We start from the raw sequence: 23,776 nt of genomic DNA, 5'->3' as shown, positions 1-23,776 counted from the left end.
CCAAAAATTCGATACATATGTGAAGTATATTTAAATTAAAGATTCAGGCTAGGCTTTGTGAAGGGAATATTGAAGATATTCCTCGGGATGCCAGAGGCTAAAGGATCACAACTCAATACGTAATATTCGTTATTTACAACCTCTGGAGAGTGGTCGGCCGCTCACTCACAAAACGACTACGACTTGTACATGGATACAGGTATGCTCACACACACACACACACACACACACACACACACACACACACACACACACACACACACACACACACACACACACACACAGAGGAAGGGAGAGGGGGGACATGATAGGAACGTATAAAATACTCAGAGGGATTGACAGAGTGGACATAGACGAAATGTTCACACGGAATAGTAACAGAACGAGGGGACATGGATGGAAGCTTGAAACTCAGATGAGTCACAGAGATGATAGGAAGTTTTCTTTTAGCGTGAGAGTAGTGGGAAAATGGAATGCACTTCAGGAACAGGTTGTGGAAGCAAATACTATTCATAATTTTAAAACCAGGTATGATAGGGAAATGGGACAGGAGTCATTGCTGTAAACAACCGATGGGATCCAAGAGTCAATGCTCGATCCTGCAAGCACAACTAGGTGAGTACACACACACGTCAACAGGTGGAATGCATTAGGCAGTGATGTGGTGGAGGCTGACTCCATACACAGTTTCAAATGTAGATATGATAGAGCCCAGTAGGCTCAGGAACCTGTACACCAGTTGATTGACAGTTGAGAGACGGGCCGAAAGAGCCAGAGCTCAACCCTCGCAAGCACAACTAAGTGAAATACATACACAGTTGGGCCTCGCGGCTGAGTGGACAGCGTTCGAGGGTCGTAGTCCTAATGACACAGGTTCGATTCCAGGAAGAGGTGGAAAGAAATGGGCAGTTACTTTCACCCTAGTGCCTCTGGTGACCTAGCAGTAAATAATAATAATGTATATTCAGGTAAAAGTACATACATTTTAAATGAGTTACAAGCAGAATATTGGCTTTATAGATAAAGCTAGTGCATACTATGCCAAAAGGCACTAATACCCACAGCGTTTCGGGCAAGATACGGGAAAAATTCTTAGACTAAAACTTAAAACCGAGAACAAAAGCATAAATTTAATTTAAAAAGTGAAAAAAAACAAAAATAATGATAATTACATGATGGATGGAACAGAAATTGAAACATAAGGCAGAAGTCATTTTAACTAAAATAGAAGACTATAATTGTATTTAAGTTAATGCATAATTTCTTTTTTATACAAAAAATGACAAAAAATATAATATTAGGATACAAAATATTGATTATTTCATTAAACACACAAATCCAATCTTTTCTTCTTGGAAATATAGTCTTACCCTTCCTTGTCTATGTCAAAATTTCAATTTTTAAGACATATATTATCCCGCTAACTCAGTACCAGACTATCAACGCGGCATGTAGCCTAGCGGCATGTGTGTCAGCAACCTCAGTCAACCCCCGTGGTTGACAAGGCGTTAGTCGATTGTCAACTTTGTCATGCGCGCGTTAGTTGATGTTAGTTGATGTTGGTGGGTGTTGGCAGGCGGGTATATGCTTTGGGTAAGCATGGCTGGACGGGTATGTGCATTGGACAAGTGTGGGTGGACTGGTATGTGCATTGGACAAGTGTGGGTAGACGGGTATGTGCATTGGACAAGTGTGGGTGGACGGGTATGTGCATTGGACAAGTGTGGGTGGACGGGTATGTGCATTGTACAAGTGTGGGTGGACGGGTATGTGCATTGGACAAGTGTGGGTGGACGGGTATGTGCATTGGACAAGTGTGGGCGGACGGGTATGTGCATTAGACAAGTGTGGGTGGACGGGTATGTGCATTAGACAAGTGTGGGCGGACGGGTATGTGCATTGGACAAGTGTGGGCGGACGGGTATGTGCATTGGACAAGTGTGGGCGGACGGGTATGTGCATTGGACAAGTGTGGGTGGACGGGTATGTGCATTAGACAAGTGTGGGCGGACGGGTATGTGCATTGGACAAGTGTGGGCGGACGGGTATGTGCATTAGACAAGTGTGGGTGGACGGGTATGTGCATTAGACAAGTGTGGGTGGACGAGTATGTGCATTGGACAAGTGTGGGTGGACGGGTATGTGCATTGGACAAGTGTGGGCGGACGGGTATGTGCATTGGACAAGTGTAGGCGGACGGGTGCGTGTATTGTGTACTCACCTAGTTGTGTTTGCGGGGGTTGAGCTCTGGCTCTTTGGTCCCGCCTCTCAACCGTGTGGGGCGGCATGGATGAACAGCCGGAGTACTGGAGCTGTGAAGGCTGTGGTGTAGTGTGAAGGATTTCGGGGAAGTAATTATCAAAAGAAAGCACCAAGCCGGGTAGGCTATGTCGCGAAGCTGGCATATGCACTGGCTGGTGTTTCAGGTACCTGGGGTACCCAGGTACATTGAGGGTGGTACCTGCACATGCAAATTCCAATTGTTCAACATAATTTTATCTACATGTGAATGCAGCTGCATCTTCAATTCAGTACGATCTCAGCCTTTCTAGTAGGCACAAAATCACATGTAACATTAATGCAATGTTAATTCAGTGCTGAATTAACGTTACACTTGGATACTGTGCCTTACCTTGAGGTGCTTCCGGGGCTTAGCGTCCCCGCGGCCCGGTCGTCGACCAGGCCTCCTGGTTGCTGGACTGATCAACCAGGCTGTTGGACGCGGCTGCTCGGAGGACGAAGATATGGTTTAGAATGAAAAGAATACCAAAGACAATGGTCAAGTGACGTTATCTTGAGATGATTTCGGGGCTTTAGTGTCCCCGCGGCCCGATCATTGACCAGGCCTCCACCCCCAGGAAGCAGCCCGTGACAGCTGACTAACACCCAGGTACCTATTTTACTGCTAGGTAACAGGGGCATAGGGTGAAAGAAACTCTGCCTATTGTTTCTCGCCGGCGCCCGGAATCGAACCCGGGACCACAGGACCACAAGTCCAGCGTGCTGTCCGCTCGGCCGACCGGCTCCCATCCTCCACTAACGTGGAGGAGGTTATAGCAATGTTAGAGCATCTAAGAATGCCCATGCAGTGTCTAATGGGCCCAATAGCCAAGTGTTACGTCAATTCAACGTTGATTAGACGTATCCCGCCAAACACACACCGAAACTACGACGTTGGTACAACGTTCGAACAAGTTTTAACACCTCCTAACCAGTTATAACAACCAATACAGCAAGTTGTAACAACGTTCTAATACGTCATAAACACGTTAAGCCAAGATGTAACAACTTTATTACAAGTTGTAACAAGCGGAAAATAGAGACAGTTTCGGTTTGTGTTTCCAGGGATGGGGGAAAATAGTCCACTGTTATATAATATAGGATACTGTATGTAGGAATTATAGGCTAATAATCAAAAGCCGCTGATGCAAGGAATCGTTTGAGACTAACTCATCCTCCTTTTAGTACGTCGCATTTTGACGTATACTTAACCTAAGGCCAAAATTCGTTTTACTTAGAAAATGGTAGCGGCTCGCGAAATTGTCCCGTTTTCTGTTTTGGGTCCTCTGGTAGGTTAGGATAAGGGCACATTAGTACCCCAGTTTGTTGTCGTTGGGGACCCTTAGGAGGACGGGGCTGATGTCTATAAATAGTACAGGAGCACTGTGGCTCATATGGCTATATATAGACAACACTATAAGGCTTTCTCGAACTGCAATTACATTAGTATACAATATCATAAACGTCTGGAATAGCTCATAAAGGAGAAAATCCACATTTTTGTAATCAAAAACCATTCCTTCCCTCCGTCCCATCCCAAATCCTGACCGCTTCCCAGTCGTAATGGCTTGGCGCTTTCCCCCTGATAATTCCCCTCCCTCCTTTAAGGCTTTCTATATTTATTTGTTTACTTATGAAGATCTTTTAATAAAAAAATATAATCAATGTTAAACCAAGATAATATCTCAAAACGGGTCTTTAAATAATTATATAATAATATATTAATTAAATTATAATTACTTTAAATAATTAGTTAAATAATTAACAATTTATTAAAATAATAAGGAAATAGCGAGAAAGAAAACCGTTTTCTTTAAATCGGCTTGGGAAACCTTGGGTTACAAGCGACCAGCTCACGAACGCCAAGGTCTCACTGTGGATACACAACGTGCTTTTGGATTCCTGGTTCAACCTTGACTGGGAGCGGACGTTCGGACACCAATCCTCCTGGGAGCCGCCGGATCACGTTCTGTTTTCGCGATTTGGATTTGATACTGGTGTTTGGCATTCCTATTCATCGGTCAGTTGAGCGACGTCTGGCGCACCATATCGCCTTGAGTCATGGGATTGTGGATATATTTTTTTCACGTGCTGTTTCTCCCGGCGGGGTGACGGTGTTCGGGGGCCGGCTTGGCCGAGAGGTGCTGGGGGTTGGTGGGTCTTGGTGGGCTCCTAGTGTGTGCCCTCAGCCGTGGTGGGCTCCTGGTGTGTGCCCTCAGCCGTGGTGGGCTCCTGGTGTGTGCCCTCAGCCATGGTGGGCTCCTGGTGTGTGTCCTCAGCCGTGGTGGACTCCTGGTGTGTGCCCTCAGCCGTGGTGGGGCTCCTGGTGTGTGCCCTCAGCCGTGGTGGGCTCCTGGTGTGTGCCCTCAGTCGTGGTGGGCTCCTGGGGTGTGCCCTCAGCCGTGGTGGGCTCCTGGTGTGTGTCCTCAGCCATGGTGGGCTCCTGGTGTGTGCCCTCAGCCGTGGTGGGGCTCCTGGTGTGTGCCCTCAGCCGTGGTGGGGCTCCTAGTGTGTGCCCTCAGCCATGGTGGGGCTCCTGGTGTGTGCCCTCAGCCATGGTGGGGCTCCTAGTGTGTGCCCTCAGCCATGGTGGGGCTCCTGGTGTGTGCCCTCAGCCATGGTGGGGCTCCTAGTGTGTGCCCTCAGCCATGGTGGGGCTCCTGGTGTGTGCCCTCAGCCATGGTGGGGCTCCTGGTGTGTGCCCTCAGCCATGGTGGGGCTCCTAGTGTGTGCCCTCAGCCATGGTGGGCTCCTGGTGTGTGCCCTCAGCCATGGTGGGGCTCCTGGTGTGTGCCCTCAGCCATGGTGGGGCTCCTAGTGTGTGCCCTCAGCCATGGTGGGGCTCCTGGTGTGTGCCCTCAGCCATGGTGGGGCTCCTAGTGTGTGCCCTCAGCCATGGTGGGGCTCCTGGTGTGTGCCCTCAGCCATGGTGGGGCTCCTGGTGTGTGCCCTCAGCCATGGTGGGGCTCCTAGTGTGTGCCCTCAGCCATGGTGGGCTCCTGGTGTGTGCCCTCAGCCATGGTGGGCTCCTGGTGTGTGCCCTCAGCCATGGTGGGGCTCCTGGTGTGTGTGCCCTCAGCCATGGTGGGGCTCCTAGTGTGTGCCCTCAGCCATGGTGGGGCTCCTAGTGTGTGCCCTCAGTCGTGGTGGGCTCCTGGTGTGTGCCCTCAGCCATGGTGGGGCTCCTGGTGTGTGCCCTCAGCCGGGGGCACTGGAGGACCTTTTAGCTGGGGGCCAAGTTTTGATTATGCTCCCCAGTTTTCTCTGTGTGGGGCAAGGCCGGTCCCCCTGAAGGACTCCTGGGACTCCCCAATCATCTGCCAGTCTGGGTTTCTTTGCCGCGAGGCAAATTATTTTCCAGTGATTGGCATTGCTCGTTTCGCGATTAGTCTTAGGGTTTCACCTTTCCGAGCTTCGCGCTTAACCCTTCACGGGTACGCCGGGGCGCATCCGATCCTACGATCATAGTCGCCCTTAAATCAACAACAACGCGCTTTACTGAACATCATAAGTTCCACATAATAACTCGTCTACCACTGGCCTGTGTTTTCAAATTAGTGGCACCAGACCGTCCTTAATATTGGAGAAAGGATCATAAGAGAATTGACAATAGGGAAGAGTGACAAAGGCTTGCCACCTTCAACCCTCTCCGTCACCACAGCAATCAACACCATTTAGTTGCCAGAGCCCCGAACCTAATGTGACATTATAAGTTTTTTTGAAGCTGTAAGACTTGAGCATCCCGTGTGAGACTGTAGTTGATTTAATTAAATAAATGTTTATTCAGGTAAGGTACATACATACAAGAGGTTTTTACAAAAATTCGCTGTAGCGGACTATATAAAATTAATTTTTGGCACACACTCTCACACCATAGCGAGGTTTTAATGTTTTATCTTGAGATTATCTTGAGATGATTTCGGGGCTTTAGTGTCCCCGCGGCCCGGTCTTCGACCAGGCCTCCACCCCCAGGAAGCAGCCCGTGACAGCTGACTAACACCCAGGTACCTATTTACTGCTAGGTAACAGGGGCATAGGGTGAAAGAAACTCTGCCCAATGTTTCTCGCCGGCGCCTGGGATCGAACCCAGGACCACAGGATCACAAGTCCCGCGTGCTGTCCGCTCGGCCGACCGGCTCCGTCTCATGTTAGTGATATTCAGATCCATATTTGTTCATTTAAGGATCATTAAATATTGATTTAATGTTAATGATATGAGATCAATTTTATAGAACTGACAAATTAAATTTAGCAGGTCAAAAGCCTCATATCAGGTTGAAATTCTTGAGTCAAAAGCCTCATATCAGGTTGAAATTCTTGAGTCAAAAGCCTCATATCAGGTTGAAATTCTTGAGTCAAAAGCCTCATATCAGGTTGAAATTCTTGAGTCAAAAGCCTCATATCAGGTTGAAATTCTTGAGTCAAAAGCCTCATATCAGGTTGAAATTCTTGAGTCAAAAGCCTCATATCAGGTTGAAATTCTTGAGTCAAAAGCCTCATATCAGGTTGAAATTCTTGAGTCAAAAGCCTCATATCAGGTTGAAATTCTTGAGTCAAAAGCCTCATATCAGGTTGAAATTCTTGAGTCAAAAGCCTCATATCAGGTTGAAATTCTTGAGTCAAAAGCCTCATATCAGGTTGAAATTCTTGAGTCAAAAGCCTCATATCAGGTTGAAATTCTTGAGTCAAAAGCCTCATATCAGGTTGAAATTCTTGAGTCAAAAGCCTCATATCAGGTTGAAATTCTTGAGTCAAAAGCCTCATATCAGGTTGAAATTCTTGAGTCAAAAGCCTCATATCAGGTTGAAATTCTTGAGTCAAAAGCCTCATATCAGGTTGAAATTCTTGAGTCAGACATAAGTACGGATTTTGATTACAATTATTATTTCTGAATAGAGGACAAGTTCTCATAGTTTATTATTTAATGTAATTAGTATTTATTTACGCTCATATGTGGGAAAATATTCCCCACATTAATTCCAGAGAAAACAGAATTTGAGGAATAATATTGTTATAGTTTCTGCTTGACCTTTTGTGGGACAGTCTGAACTGCAGCTGCCAGGCATGCTACCCAACAGTCTAGGCAGCTGCCAGGCATGCTACCCAACAGTCTAGGCAGCTGCAGGCATGCTACCCGACAGTCTAGGCAGCTGCTAGGCATGCTACCCGACAGTCTAGGCAGCTGCCAGGCATGCTACCCAACAGTCTAGGCAGCTGCCAGGCATGCTACCCAACAGTCTAGGCAGCTGCAGGCATGCTACCCAACAGTCTAGGCAGCTGCAGGCATGCTACCCAACAGTCTAGGCAGCTGCAGGCATGCTACCCAACAGTCTAGGCAGCTGCAGGCATGCTACCCGACAGTCTAGGCAGCTGCAGGCATGCTACCCAACAGTCTAGGCAGCTGCAGGCATGCTACCCAACAGTCTAGGCAGCTGCCAGGCATGCTACCCAACAGTCTAGGCAGCTGCCAGGCATGCTACCCAACAGTCTAGGCAGCTGCAGGCATGCTACCCAACAGTCTAGGCAGCTGCAGGCATGCTACCCGACAGTCTAGGCAGCTGCAGGCATGCTACCCAACAGTCTAGGCAGCTGCTAGGCATGCTACCCAACAGTCTAGGCAGCTGCTAGGCATGCTACCCAACAGTCTAGGCAGCTGCAGGCATGCTACCCAACAGTCTAGGCAGCTGCAGGCATGCTACCCAACAGTCTAGGCAGCTGCCAGGCATGCTACCCAACAGTCTAGGCAGCTGCCAGGCATGCTACCCAACAGTCTAGGCAGCTGCAGGCATGCTACCCAACAGTCTAGGCAGCTGCCAGGCATGCTACCCGACAGTCTAGGCAGCTGCAGGCATGCTACCCAACAGTCTAGGCAGCTGCTAGGCATGCTACCCAACAGTCTAGGCAGCTGCAGGCATGCTACCCAACAGTCTAGGCAGCTGCAGGCATGCTACCCAACAGTCTAGGCAGCTGCTAGGCATGCTACCCAACAGTCTAGGCAGCTGCCAGGCATGCTACCCAACAGTCTAGGCAGCTGCCAGGCATGCTACCCGACAGTCTAGGCAGCTGCCAGGCATGCTACCCGACAGTCTAGGCAGCTGCTAGGCATGCTACCCGACAGTCTAGGCAGCTGCTAGGCATGCTACCCAACAGGCTAGGCAGCTGCTAGGCATGCTACCCAACAGTCTAGGCAGCTGCTAGGCATGCTACCCAACAGTCTAGGCAGCTGCTAGGCATGCTACCCAACAGTCTAGGCAGCTGCTAGGCATGCTACCCAACAGTCTAGGCAGCTGCCAGGCATGCTACCCAACAGTCTAGGCAGCTGCTAGGCATGCTACCCGACAGTCTAGGCAGCTGCCAGGCATGCTACCCAACAGTCTAGGCAGCTGCAGGCATGCTACCCAACAGTCTAGGCAGCTGCTAGGCATGCTACCCAACAGTCTAGGCAGCTGCTAGGCATGCTACCCAACAGTCTAGGCAGCTGCTAGGCATGCTACCCAACAGTCTAGGCAGCTGCAGGCATGCTACCCAACAGTCTAGGCAGCTGCTAGGCATGCTACCCAACAGTCTAGGCAGCTGCTAGGCATGCTACCCAACAGTCTAGGCAGCTGCTAGGCATGCTACCCAACAGTCTAGGCAGCTGCTAGGCATGCTACCCAACAGTCTAGGCAGCTGCTAGGCATGCTACCCAACAGTCTAGGCAGCTGCTAGGCATGCTACCCAACAGTCTAGGCAGCTGCTAGGCATGCTACCCGACAGTCTAGGCAGCTGCTAGGCATGCTACCCAACAGTCTAGGCAGCTGCTAGGCATGCTACCCAACAGTCTAGGCAGCTGCTAGGCATGCTACCCAACAGTCTAGGCAGCTGCCAGGCATGCTACCCGACAGTCTAGGCAGCTGCTAGGCATGCTACCCGACAGTCTAGGCAGCTGCTAGGCATGCTACCCGACAGTCTAGGCAGCTGCTAGGCATGCTACCCGACAGTCTAGGCAGCTGCTAGGCATGCTACCCGACAGTCTAGGCAGCTGCTAGGCATGCTACCCAACAGTCTAGGCAGCTGCTAGGCATGCTACCCAACAGTCTAGGCAGCTGCTAGGCATGCTACCCGACAGTCTGAACTGCAGCTGCCAGGCATGCTACCCGACAGTCTGAACTGCAGCTGCCAGGCATGCTACCCGACAGTCTGAACTGCAGCTGCCAGGCATGCTACCCGACAGTCTGAACTGCAGCTGCCAGGCATGCTACCCGACAGTCTGAACTGCAGCTGCCAGGCATGCTACCCGACAGTCTGAACTGCAGCTGCCAGGCATGCTACCCGACAGTCTAGGCAGCTGCTAGGCATGCTACCCGACAGTCTAGGCAGCTGCTAGGCATGCTACCCAACAGTCTGAACTGCAGCTGCCCGACAGTCTGAACTGCAGCTGCCCGACAGTCTGAACTGCAGCTGAACCGACAGTCTGAACTGCAGCTGCCCGACAATCTGAACTGCAGCTGCCCGACAGTCTGAACTGCAGCTGCCCGACAGTCTGAACTGCAGCTGCCCGACAGTCTGAACTGCAGCTGCCCGACAGTCTGAACTGCAGCTGCCCGACAGTCTGAACTGCAGCTGCCCGACAGTCTGAACTGCAGCTGCCCGACAGTCTGAACTGCAGCTGCCCGACAGTCTGAACTGCAGCTGCCCGACAGTCTGAACTGCAGCTGCCCGACAGTCTGAACTGCAGCTGCCAGGCATGCTACCCGACAGTCTGAACTGCAGCTGCCAGGCATGCTACCCGACAGTCTGAACTGCAGCTGCCAGGCATGCTACCCGACAGTCTGAACTGCAGCTGCCAGGCATGCTACCCGACAGTCTGAACTGCAGCTGCCAGGCATGCTACCCGTGTGGGAACCGACCTGTGAGATTTATATTTATTTAATTTATATGAATTTATATTTACGTTAATTTATATACTTCGATAGCAATTTGTATAATGATAAGTGGACTGTATTTCTGCAATAATCTCAATCTCACAAATCGATCCTCTACACATTAGGGGGTTTATATTAATTGAATATATATGCAGCCAATCAAACTACAGTATTAACTACATACATTGAAAAGGTTCCTTATCTTATAGTACAGCAGGTTAGTCCACCAGGTATAACTAGGGTGTAGACACCAAATTATCCTCTTTGAGGTAGCTTCCATCACCCAGTAACTGGTGCACAAAGTCTTGCTTCCTCGTCTTGACCTGTCAAAAGGGCGCTAGCTGTAAAGCCAGATACCTATATATGACAAGCTATATCAGAGAAAACACTGTACATGGAACCTTAAAGACCTGGCTTAATTACCTTTAGTTTGAGGCTATCTCGTGCTCTAACCGGAAACCCTACCCAATGACATTAATGGCCACTAATGATAGATAATGGGTTTCGGAAAGAACACTTAACTTGATTTGTTGACAGCGTGTTGAAGATGGTACACCTTTGGTTTCCATAACACTACGTCCAAGTAAAATTAACAGGAGCCGTATTTGCTCCTGTGAGCCTCTGGTCTAGTATAAACAATGGCTGTCTAACACTCCATACTATTGACGCTACTGGCCGACATTGTCCAGATATGATAGGAGCCAAATTTGCTCCACACGTCTCGGAGGTGACAACAACAATGGCTGCCCCTCCTTCCTCACTGACGCCTAGCTTACATTGTCCAGATGTCAATAAGTGATAGAAGGGTCACATTTACTCTACTTTAATATTGATAATTAAGTTAATTTATATGAGATGTTTTTCTGATGGTAAAGTCCAAAGACTAATGTATTTAAGAATAATTCCCACCATAATAGGTGGTGATTTATAATAGTATGTGGTGATGATATCCCGTTTTCTATAGACGGTAATTCCACTACAAGTTACGTTTTCTATGGGTAACTTGTTGGTAATACAGCAGCAATTATTATCTGTCTGTATGATATATTAAATGGTGTCGGATTTTCCAACAACCGGACAGTCTGAACTGCAGCTGCCAGGCATGCTACCCGACAGTCTAAACTGCAGCTGCAGCAGAATATACAACGGATGGAAAATTTAAGCAAACACTACTAGCAGAAACAGGAGGTGCTCTACCAGCAGAAACAGGAGGTGCTCTACCAGCAGAAACAGGAGGTGCTCTACCAGCAGAAACAGGAGGAGCTCTACTAGCAGAAACAGGAGGAGCTCTACTAGCAGAAACAGGAGGAGCTCTACCAGCAGAAACAGGAGGAGCTCTACCAGCAGAAACAGGAGCTCTACTGGCAGAAACAGATGAGCTCTACTAACAGAAACAGGAGGAGCTCTACCAGCACAAACAGAGGAGCTCTACTAGCAGAAACAAGAAGTGCTCTACTAGCACAAACAGGAGAGCTACTAATTCATCCGAAAATTCGGGTTAATAATACATACACATGCATACGTAATGACTAATTAATGAATACTTATACATATATTCAACATTTCGTTCACCAATCCTCGTTATAGCACGTCGCATTTTGACGTATATCTCCCCAAGGCCAAAAATCGTCGTACTAGAAAATGGAAGCGGCTGGCGAAAGTGACATACTGTCCCGTTTTCTGTTTTGGGTTCTCTGGTTTATTAGGATAATGGGCAGTTTAGTACGTCAGTTTCCTGACGTTGGGGACGCTCTCGCGGGAATGACCTGGTGTAACTCATCTGTTTCAAAATGACAGAAAAGGTGTTTTGACAGGTGTTGGGTCACATCCTTGACAGGTATCTGTCAAGGATGTGACAGCTAATTGTATTAATCTGTTCCTGTGTTGTCGCGTAGTCGTGGAATATGACGGGTGTCTTATCAGTGTGGGTACTCACCTTCTTCTGCCGAGCTTTAGCTCTTGGACTCTTCGGCTTTGGCTCTTTGGTCCTGCATCTCAATTGTCAATCAACTGACAGTTGATTGACAGTGTATTAACCTAGTTGTGCTTGCGGGGGTTGAGCTCTGCTCTTTCGGACCGCCTCTCAACTGTCAATCAATTCCTACTAACTAATGTTTTTTCACACATTCTCACACACACACACACACACACACACACACACACACACACACACACAAGGAAGCAGCCCGTGACAGCTGTCTAACTCCCAGGTACCTATTTACTGCTAGGTGAACAGGGGTGAAAAAGAAATCAGGGTGAAAGAAACTCTGCACATTTGTCTCTACCGGCGCCGGGAATCGAACCCGTATTATCATATTAATTTACACTTGAGAAAATTCCCGTTTTGAATGAACAGCATGTTAAAATTTATGAATGCCTCTGTGGGGTCGACCGCTGGATGGAATGGACTTGAGTCGAGGATGGGTTGCCCAGTGGCATTGTGGTAAAACACACTCTGCTTTCTCCAGCGCTTTGACCTGGGTTCGTATCTTGGCCGGGGGAGGATTGACTGGGCGCCAATCCTGAACTGTAGCCACTGTTCACCCAGCAGTAAATGTGTTCCTGGTTGTTAAACGATTTGGCGGGTCGTAGAAAATCAGGAAAAGTTAGGATTAAGGACTTGCTCGAAACGTGTAGAGCATTATTGGAGTGGGGTTATCTTGAGATGATTTCGGGGCTTAGTGTCCCCGCGGCCCGGTCCTCGACCAGGCCTCCACTCCCAGGAAGCAGCCCGTAGCAGCTGTCTAACTCCCAGGTACCTATTTACTGCTAGGTATGAGGGGCATCAGGGTGAAACATTTTGCCCATTTGTTTCCGCCTCCACCGGGGATCGAACCCGGAACCTCAGGACTACGAATCCGAAGCGCTGTCCACCCAGCTGTCAGGCGCCCGGATCCTTAGCCCTGTGAGGGAAACGTTGTTGTTTAATATACTCCAAATGTGCCAAGTATCTATGTTTTAAATATACATTAATACATGTTGTATAATAAAAAAAATTATAAAGGGGAATTACGACTTGGGACAAGAGGCGAGCCCAAGAATTACATTTTCTTAACTCACTCAAGTAACCATGTTCAAACTTTTGCTGAAATAAGATATTTTAACATTGTATTTTCATGTGTGTATAAGACTAAGGAACAGGAGCTGGAGCCCAAGAACTATGTTCTTTCCTCTTACTACGTCAAGTAATTTTAAATTTCATTAAAATTTGAATATCAACGAAATTACAATCATCGACATCTAGAGGCGGGGTCCAAGAACTAACATTTAACCTTACAAGACTTGTCACATGTTCCGCCCTTAATTGACTTGATACATGGACTGAAACTTATCCAGGGTATAACATCAGGGTTTAAAAGTATGTCGACTTATATCCTCACTTTAGCCTGAAGAGTATATCGACTTACTCACTTTGGCCTGAAAAGTATATCTACTTGTAGCCTCGCTTTGGCCTGAAAAGTATGGCGACTTACAGCCTCATTGGACTTTGCCGAAATTTGGCCTAAAAAGGGTGACGATTTGCAGCCTCATTGGCCAAAACCCAAAAGTGAATATGTAAGCAGAGTCATTCCCACTACTGACTGATCCATCCCTCAAAGTCATCACTTCCTAAGGGTCCAGGGTCGAGCCTCAAAGTCATCAAATGCTAAGGGTCGAGGGTCGAACCACACAAAGTCATCACTTCCTAAGGGTCCAGGGTCGAGCCTCAAAGTCATCAAATGCTAAGGGTCCAGGGTCGAACCCCAAAGTCATCAAATGCTAAGGGTCGAGGGTCGAACCACACAAAGTCATCACTTCCTAAGGGTCCAGGGTCGAACCTCAAAGTCATCAAATGCTAAGGGTCGAGGGTCGAACCACACAAAGTCATCACTTCCTAAGGGTCCAGGGTCGAACCTCAAAGTCATCAAATGCTAAGGGTCGAACCACACAAAGTCATCACTTCCTAAAGGTCCAGGGTCGAACTTCAAAGTCATCAAATGCTAAGGGTCGAACCACACAAAGTCATCACTTCCTAAGGGTCCAGGGTCGAGCCTCAAAGTCATCAAATGCTAAGGGTCGAGGGTCGAACCACACAAAGTCATCGCTTGCTAAGGGTTCAGGACGGACTGAAAATCGTCACTTTCCTTTCATTTGCTGCTGCATAAGTATTGGACTATTGTCGTGTCATTGTTTCAAGAATTTCTAAATATTTGAAACAATGATGAGGATGACAGACGCAAGGAAACATTCGTTTGGTGTTTGTCATAGCTATCTTGAGGTTATCTTGAGTTGATTTCGGGGCTTTAGTGTCCCCGCGGCCCGGTCCTCGACCAGGCCTCCACCCCCAGGAAGCAGCCCGTGACAGCTGACTAACACCCAGGTACCTATTTACTGCTAGGTAACAGGGGCATTCAGGGTGAAAGAAACTTTGCCCATTTGTTTCTGCCTCGTGCGGGAATCGAACCCGCGCCACAGAATTACGAGTCCTGCGCGCTATCCACCAGGCTACGAGGCCCCCCCCCCCACGCTGTTGATGGGCATCGCAGGGTTTAACATCGATTGGTTATTTGTCGTTCGTTTGTGGTTTGTTCTTTCTTGGGCGCATTCTCATAGACTGAAGTCACTTCACGTCTCAAGGTGCTGCCTGGCCACTGGAGGACCTAAGGAGCCAGATTCACGAAGCAGTTACGAAAGCACTTACGAACCTGGGCTAGATTCACGTAGCAATTACCAAGCACTTACGAACCTGGGGCCAGATTCACGAAGCAGTTACGAAAGCACTTACGAACCTGGGCTAGATTCACGTAGCAATTACCAAGCACTTACGAACCTGGGGCCAGATTCACGAAGCAGTTACGAAAGCACTTACGAACCTGGGCTAGATTCACGTAGCAATTACCAAGCACTTACGAACCTGGAGCCAGATTCACGAAGCAGTTACGAAAGCACTTACGAACCTGGGCTAGATTCACGAAGCAGTTACGAAAGCACTTACGAACCTGGGCTAGATTCACGTAGCAATTACCAAGCACTTACGAACCTGGAGCCAGATTCACGAAGCAGTTACGAAAGCACTTACGAACCTGGGCTAGATTCACGTAGCAATTACCAAGCACTTACGAACCTGGGGCCAGATTCACGAAGCAGTTACGAACCTGGGGCCAGATTCACGAAGCAGTTACGAACCTGGGGCCAGATTCTCAAAGCAGTTACCCAAGCACTTACGAACCTGTACATCTTTTCTCAATCTTTGGCGGCTTTGTTTCCAATTATTAAACAGTTAATGAGCTCCGAAGCACCAGGAGGCTGTTTATAACAATAACAACAGTTGATTGGCAAGTTTTCATGCTTGTAAACTGTTTAATAAATGTAACCAAAGCCGTCAAAGACTGAGGAAAGATGTACATGTTCGTAAGTGCTTGCGTAACTGCTTCGTGAATCTGGCCCCAGGTTCGTAAGTGCTTGCGTAACTGCTTCGTGAATCTGGCCCAGGTTCGTAAGTGCTTTCGTAACTGCTTCGTGAATCTGGCCCCAGGTTCGTAAGTGCTTGGTAATTGCTACGTGAATCTAGCCCAGGTTTGTAAGTGCTTTCGTACCTGCTTCGTGAATCTGGCCCCAGGTTCGTAAGTGCTTGGTAATTGCTACGTGAATCTAGCCCAGGTTTGTAAGTGCTTTCGTACCTGCTTCGTGAATCTGGCCCCAGGTTCGTAAGTGCTTGGTAATTGCTACGTGAATCTAGCCCAGGTTCGTAAGTGCTTGCGTAACTGCTTCGTGAATCTGGCCCCAGGTTCGTAAGTACTTGCGTAATTGCTTCGTGAACCTGACCCACTGATGCTGCATCTCTGCAAGCCTGAGACCATTATGCAACCCACAACAGTCAACCAACTCCCAGGTATCCGTTCACTGCAATTTATAAAACGTATCTAAACTCTCGCTTTGTCCGGGAATCGAACACAGGTGCCGAACATTTGAGAGTGAACTATACTAATCACTAGCCCACCCTTCCAAGGAGGAAGCCGTGTGTTAAGAAGCAGGTAGACGTTAAGGAGCAGGTAGACATTAAGGAGCGGGTGGACATTACCGTGCAGGAGCAGTAGAGTAGCAGTGAGGGCCAGCACAAGAGTCTGGAACATGGTGGTGGCCGGCGGGTCGAGGCAGGGAATGTCTCTCAAAGACCTCTTCTCCGCCTCACTTTCCCGCCAAACCTCACAAGTCACTTCATCTGCTCCCGCGCGCCGGCGCCCCTCCTCAACCTTCCCTCTCTCCCCTCTCCTCTCTCCTCTCTATTCCATTATTGCTTAACTACAAAACTTATCATGGAAGGTAACCGAGAATTGTGATTTAAGTTTATGATTTTATAATTATCTAAGTGTCGCTCTGATGTCTTCTTATACAGTATTATCCCAGCTGCGTCTGTGTGAGTGACGCTGTCTCATACTGGCACTGTGGCGTACGAGCAACAACAGTCACACACACACACACACACACACAAGGAACAACACCCAACACACACACACACACACAAGGAACAACACCCAACACACACACACACACAAGGAACAACACCCAACACACACACACACACACACACACACACACACAAGGAACAACACTCAACACACACACACACAAGGAACAACACCCAACACACACACACACACAAGGAACAACACCCAACACACACACACACACACACACACACACACAAGGAACAACACTCAACACACACACACACAAGGAACAACACCCAACACACACACACACACAAGGAACAACACTCAACACACACACACACAAGGAACAACACCCAACACACACAAGGAACAACACCCAACACACACAAGGAACAACACCCAACACACACAAGGAACAACACCCAACACACACAAGGAACAACACCCAACACACCCACACAAGGAACAACACCCAACACACCCACACAAGGAACAACACCCAACACACACAAGGAACAACAGCCCAACACACACAAGGAACAACAGCCCAACACACACAAGGAACAACACCCAACACACACAAGGAACAACACCCAACACACACAAGGAACAACACCCAACACACACAAGGAACAACACCCAACACACACAAGGAACAACACCCAACACACACACACAAGGAACAACACCCAACACACACACACAAGGAACAACAGCCCAACACACACAAGGAACAACACCCAACACACACAAGGAACAACACCCAACACACACAAGGAACAACACCCAACACACACAAGGAACAACAGCCCAACACACACAAGGAACAACAGCCCAACACACACAAGGAACAACAGCCCAACACACACAAGGAACAACAGCCCAACACACACAAGGAACAACAGCCCAACACACACAAGGAACAACAGCCCAACACACACAAGGAACAACACCCAACACACACAAGGAACAACACCCAACACACACAAGGAACAACACCCAACACACACAAGGAACAACAGCCCAACACACACAAGGAACAACAGCCCAACACACACAAGGAACAACAGCCCAACACACACAAGGAACAACACCCAACACACACAAGGAACAACAGCCCAACACACACAAGGAACAACACCCAACACACACAAGGAACAACAGCCCAACACACACAAGGAACAACAGCCCAACACACACAAGGAACAACACCCAACACACACAAGGAACAACAGCCCAACACACACAAGGAACAACAGCCCAACACACACAAGGAACAACAGCCCAACACACACAAGGAACAACAGCCCAACACACACAAGGAACAACAGCCCAACACACACAAGGAACAACACCCAACACACACAAGGAACAACACCCAACACACACACACAAGGAACAACACCCAACACACACACAAGGAACAACACCCAACACACACAAGGAACAACACCCAACACACACACAAGGAACAACACACACACACAAGGAACAACACCCAACACACACACAAGGAACAACACCCAACACACACAAGGAACAACACCCAACACACACACAAGGAACAACACCCAACACACACACAAGGAACAACAGCCCAACAACAGCAGTCAAACTCAAACAGAATACAACACAGCAGGACAATGAGATACACAAGAATACCCAATAAGAAAAAGATTGAAAATCTATAGCTTCAACAAGTAGCGTTCATGTCGTGTATTTTCTAAAGCTTTTGTGAGTAGACTTATGTGAGGGCCTCATGTTTAAAGCCTTATGTGAGGGCCCCATGTTTAAAGCCTTATGTGAGGGCCTCATGTTTAAAGCCCCGGACCCTCACAATACAACACATCTCTCATGTTGTGTGTAAAGTGATTGCTTTGTTCCTACTTTCTCTTGTCATGTACAAAGTGAATGTCTAGAGAATATCTATAATATTAGAATATGTTTATCGACACTCTGACAAGGTATTTTATAGGTGATAGGTCAAGAGACTATTCAGTGACATTTGAAGTGTTCCCAGTCGTGGTACAATCCATATTGCAGGGCATGTCGGTTTTAACAATGATATAATGACAGGTTGGGCATGACATAATGACAGGACGAGCACGACAATGACATGACAGAAGGACATGACTAAGCGTGTTCCCATCATGAAGCCATCAACACATACACTCATGGGTAACTCAGAGATGAATGAGAACATTTCAACAATGAGTAACTCACTCACTTTCACCGCTAATGTGTATTGCAAACTAATATTAATTCAGATAACAAATCCCTATACGCCAACAATGACATAATTACAACAATTATCACCATACCAAGAACGTTAATTGGTTTAATAAAACAAACACTGAGATGTTGATTAAAGATTCGCTACCTGGAGCAAAAAGTTTCAAGTAGCACGGGCTATGGCGAGCCCAAACACTGAGAATATTATCAATGAAATCATTGTCAGTTTAACAATTAGTTATAATGACCGCATTGTAGGCTACAGCTAACTGGCAATTGAGGTCGTCACCACTATATTAATGTTCAACCATCAACTTTTACGACGATTGGGAATAATTGGTATTCATAATTAGCATAAATTATGTTGACCAGACCACACACTAGAAGGTGAAGGGACGACGACGTTTCGGTCCGTCCTGGACCATTCTCAAGTCGATTGTGATGAGGAATGTTTTAGATACAGCTACTCAGAAGAAAAGTTCCAAGTAGCACGGGCTATGGTGAGCCCGTAGTGGACTTACCTGGCACAGGAGCGAGGCTGTGTATGTGTGGTGATGAAGTAGATACAGAAATAAATAGGCAAGAGAGATGAGGAGCAAAGCAAGAGGTAGTAGAGAGGATAGTAGGAGGAATAAGAACTGCAGAGGGCCTATTGGTCCATACGAGGCAGCTCCTATTGGTCCATACGAGGCAGCTCCTATTGGTCCATACGAGGCAGCTCCTATTGGTCCATACGAGGTAGCTCCTATTGGTCCATACGAGGCAGCTCCTATTGGCCCCCATACGAGGCAGCTCCTATTGGTCCATACGAGGCAGCTCCTATTGGCCCCCATACGAGGCACCTCCTATTGGTCCATACGAGGCACCTCCTATTGGTCCATACGAGGCACCTCCTATTGGTCCATACGAGGCACCTCCTATTGGTCCATACGAGGCACCTCCTATTGGTCCATACGAGGCACCTCCTATTGGTCCATACGAGGCACCTCCTATTGGTCCATACGAGGCACCTCCTATTGGTCCATAAGAGGCACCTCCTATTGGCCCATACACGAGGCACCTCCTATTGGTCCATACGAGGCACCTCCTATTGGTCCATAAGAGGCACCTCCTATTGGCCCATACACGAGGCACCTCCTATTGGTCCATACGAGGCACCTCCTATTGGTCCATACGAGGCAGCTCCTATTGGCCCCCATACGAGGCAGCTCCTATTGGTCCATAAGAGGCACCTCCTATTGGTCCATACGAGGCAGCTCCTATTGGTCCATACGAGGCAGCTGCTATTGGTCCATACGAGGCAGCTGCTATTGGTCCATACGAGGCAGCTGCTATTGGTCCATACGAGGCAGCTCCTATTGGTCCATACGAGGCAGCTCCTATTGGTCCATACGAGGCACCTCCTATTGGCCCCCATACGAGGCAGCTCCTATTGGTCCATACGAGGCACCTCCTATTGGCCCCCATACGAGGCAGCTCCTATTGGTCCATACGAGGCAGCTCCTATTGGTCCATACACGAGGCAGCTCCTATTGGTCCATACGAGGCAGCTCCTATTGGTCCATACGAGGCAGCTCCTATTGGTCCATACGAGGCAGCTCCTATTGGTCCATACGAGGCAGCTCCTATTGGTCCATACGAGGCACCTCCTATTGGCCCCCATACGAGGCACCTCCTATTGGTCCATACGAGGCACCTCCTATTGGTCCATACGAGGCACCTCCTATTGGTCCATACGAGGCACCTCCTATTGGTCCATACGAGGCACCTCCTATTGGTCCATACGAGGCACCTCCTATTGGTCCATACGAGGCACCTCCTATTGGTCCATACGAGGCACCTCCTATTGGTCCATACGAGGCACCTCCTATTGGACCCATACGAGGCACCTCCTATTGGACCCCATACGAGGCAGCTCCTATTGGACCCCATACGAGGCAGCTCCTATTGGTCCATACGAGGCAGCTCCTATTGGTCCATACGAGGCACCTCCTATTGGTCCATAAGAGGCATCTCCTATTGGTCCATACGAGGCAGCTCCTATTGGTCCATACGAGGCAGCTCCTATTGGTCCATACGAGGCAGCTCCTATTGGTCCATACGAGGCAGCTCCTATTGGTCCATACGAGGCAGCTCCTATTGGCCCATACGAGGCAGCTCCTATTGGTCCATAGGAGGCAGCTCCTATTGGTCCATAGGAGGCAGCTCCTATTGGACCCATACGAGGCAGCTCCTATTGGACCCATACGAGGCAGCTCCTATTGGTCCATACGAGGCACCTCCTATTGGTCCATACGAGGCACCTCCTATTGGTCCATACGAGGCACCTCCTATTGGTCCATACGAGGCACCTCCTATTGGTCCATACGAGGCACCTCCTATTGGTCCATACGAGGCAGCTCCTATTGGCCCATACACGAGGCAGCTCCTATTGGCCCATACACGAGGCAGCTCCTATTGGCCCATACACGAGGCAGCTCCTATTGGCCCATATACGAGGCACCTCCTATTGGTCCATACGAGGCACCTCCTATTGGTCCATACGAGGCAGCTCCTATTGGTCCATACGAGGCAGCTGCTATTGGTCCATACGAGGCACCTCCTATTGGTCCATACGAGGCACCTCCTATTGGTCCATACGAGGCACCTCCTATTGGTCCATACGAGGCAGCTCCTATTGGTCCATACGAGGCAGCTCCTATTGGTCCATACGAGGCACCTCCTATTGGTCCATACGAGGCAGCTCCTATTGGTCCATACGAGGCACCTCCTATTGGTCCATACGAGGCAGCTCCTATTGGTCCATACGAGGCACCTCCTATTGGTCCATACGAGGCACCTCCTATTGGCCCATATACGAGGCAGCTCCTATTGGCCCATATACGAGGCAGCTCCTATTGGCCCCATACGAGGCACCTCCTATTGGTCCATACGAGGCAGCTCCTATTGGTCCATACGAGGCACCTCCTATTGGCCCATACACGAAGCATCTCCTATAATCTATGCTTTATGCGGACACAGGATAGTCATTGGGTACTTTAAAACTACACAAAATTATATTATTGTTAACGCATTTGAGGCCGTTTGATAATTTGACCTCAGGGACGCCATCTTTCTTTAGTGGCCTTAACGGGGACAGAAAGCCGGCGGCTTTTCAAAGTCCTCCCCACACTATCACTAGTTACTTCATTCCCCCTGAGGATATTGTTCATAGATGATTTTAACACCGCCGTAATGTGGTATTAGGTTTGTGTGTACGTGGCAGTCTGTGTGCGTGGCAGTCTGTGTGCGTGGCAGTCTGTGTGCGTGGCAGTCTGTGTGCGTGGCAGTCTGTGTGCGTGGCAGTCTGTGTGCGTGGCAGTCTGTGTGCGTGGCAGTCTGTGTGCGTGGCAGTCTGTGTGCGTGGCAGTCTGTGTGCGTGGCAGTCTGTGTGCGTGGCAGTCTGTGTGCGTGGCAGTCTGTGTACGTGGCAGTCTGTGTACGTGGCAGTCTGTGTACGTGGCAGTCTGTGTACGTGGCAGTCTGTGTACGTGGCGGTCTGTGTACGTGGCAGTCTGTGCACGTGGCAGTCTGTGCACGTGGCAGTCTGTGCACGTGGCAGTCTGTGCACGTGGCAGTCTGTGCACGTGGCAGTCTGTGCACGTGGCAGTCTGTGCACGTGGCAGTCTGTGCACGTGGCAGTCTGTGCACGTGGCAGTCTGTGCACGTGGCAGTCTGTGTACGTGGCAGTCTGTGTACGTGGCAGTCTGTGTACGTGGCGGTCTGTGTACGTGGCGGTCTGTGTACGTGGCAGTCTGTGCACGTGGCAGTCTGTGCACGTGGCAGTCTGTGCACGTGGCAGTCTGTGTACGTGGCAGTCTGTGCACGTGGCAGTCTGTGCACGTGGCAGTCTGTGCACGTGGCAGTCTGTGCACGTGGCAGTCTGTGTACGTGGCAGTCTGTGTACGTGGCAGTCTGTGTACGTGGCAGTCTGTGTACGTGGCAGTCTGTGTACGTGGCGGTCTGTGTACGTGGCAGTCTGTGCACGTGGCAGTCTGTGCACGTGGCAGTCTGTGCACGTGGCAGTCTGTGCACGTGGCAGTCTGTGCACGTGGCAGTCTGTGTACGTGGCAGTCTGTGCACGTGGCAGTCTGTGCACGTGGCAGTCTGTGCACGTGGCAGTCTGTGCACGTGGCAGTCTGTGCACGTGGCAGTCTGTGCACGTGGCAGTCTGTGCACGTGGCAGTCTGTGCACGTGGCAGTCTGTGCACGTGGAAGTGTGTGTACGAAACACCGGGTGCTCCTGGATTGGTTAGACGACACATCAACACACGAACTACACCAATTAAACAATTACTCTTGAAATTGCATAATTGACCAACTGAACTAAACAGGAATCGTCAAGACCTAATCCGGACCGAAACCGGACCTGAATTAATTGATTCATGATGGACCACGATTCTTCGCGGCGGGGATCGTATTCCAGGGGCCAGATTTACGAAAGAACTTACGCAAGCACTTACGAACGTGTACATCTTTCCTCAATCTTTGACGGCTTTGGTTACATTTATTAAACAGTTTACAAGCATGAAAACTTGCCAAATCAACTGTTGTTATTGTTATAAACAGCCTCCTGGTGCTTCGGAGCTCATTAACTGTTTAATAATTGTAAACAAAGCCGCCAAAGATTGAGAAAAGATGGACAGGTTCGTAAGTGCTTGCGTAACTGCTTCGTGAATCTGGCCCCAGGTTCGTAAGTGCTTGCGTAACTGCTTCGTGAATCTGACCCCAAGGAACTGCCCGAAACCGCTACGCGTACTAGGTGGCTGTACAAGAATGTAACAACTCTTGTATATATCTCAAAAATTGTGATGAGATTCTGGAATAGAGCAGTTGCTATTCGGGCAAGTATTGTACCCATCGCCGGGGGGAGCCGGTCGGCCGAGC

General features: G+C 48.9%; 1 protein-coding gene across 2 annotated transcripts in view; it reads right to left on the bottom strand.

Annotated features, from left to right (window-relative positions):
- Positions 1-23,776, bottom strand: part of LOC123774135 (uncharacterized) — a 60,997-nt gene that overhangs the window by 36,557 nt on the left and 664 nt on the right. The gene's annotated exons all lie outside the window — the stretch shown is intronic.

This window comes from Procambarus clarkii, chromosome 73 (assembly GCF_040958095.1).
Source record: "Procambarus clarkii isolate CNS0578487 chromosome 73, FALCON_Pclarkii_2.0, whole genome shotgun sequence".
Classification (NCBI taxonomy): Eukaryota; Metazoa; Arthropoda; class Malacostraca; order Decapoda; family Cambaridae; genus Procambarus; species Procambarus clarkii.
The sequence above is the reverse complement of the archived record's forward strand: the minus strand, read 5'-3'. Positions and strand labels throughout refer to the sequence as shown.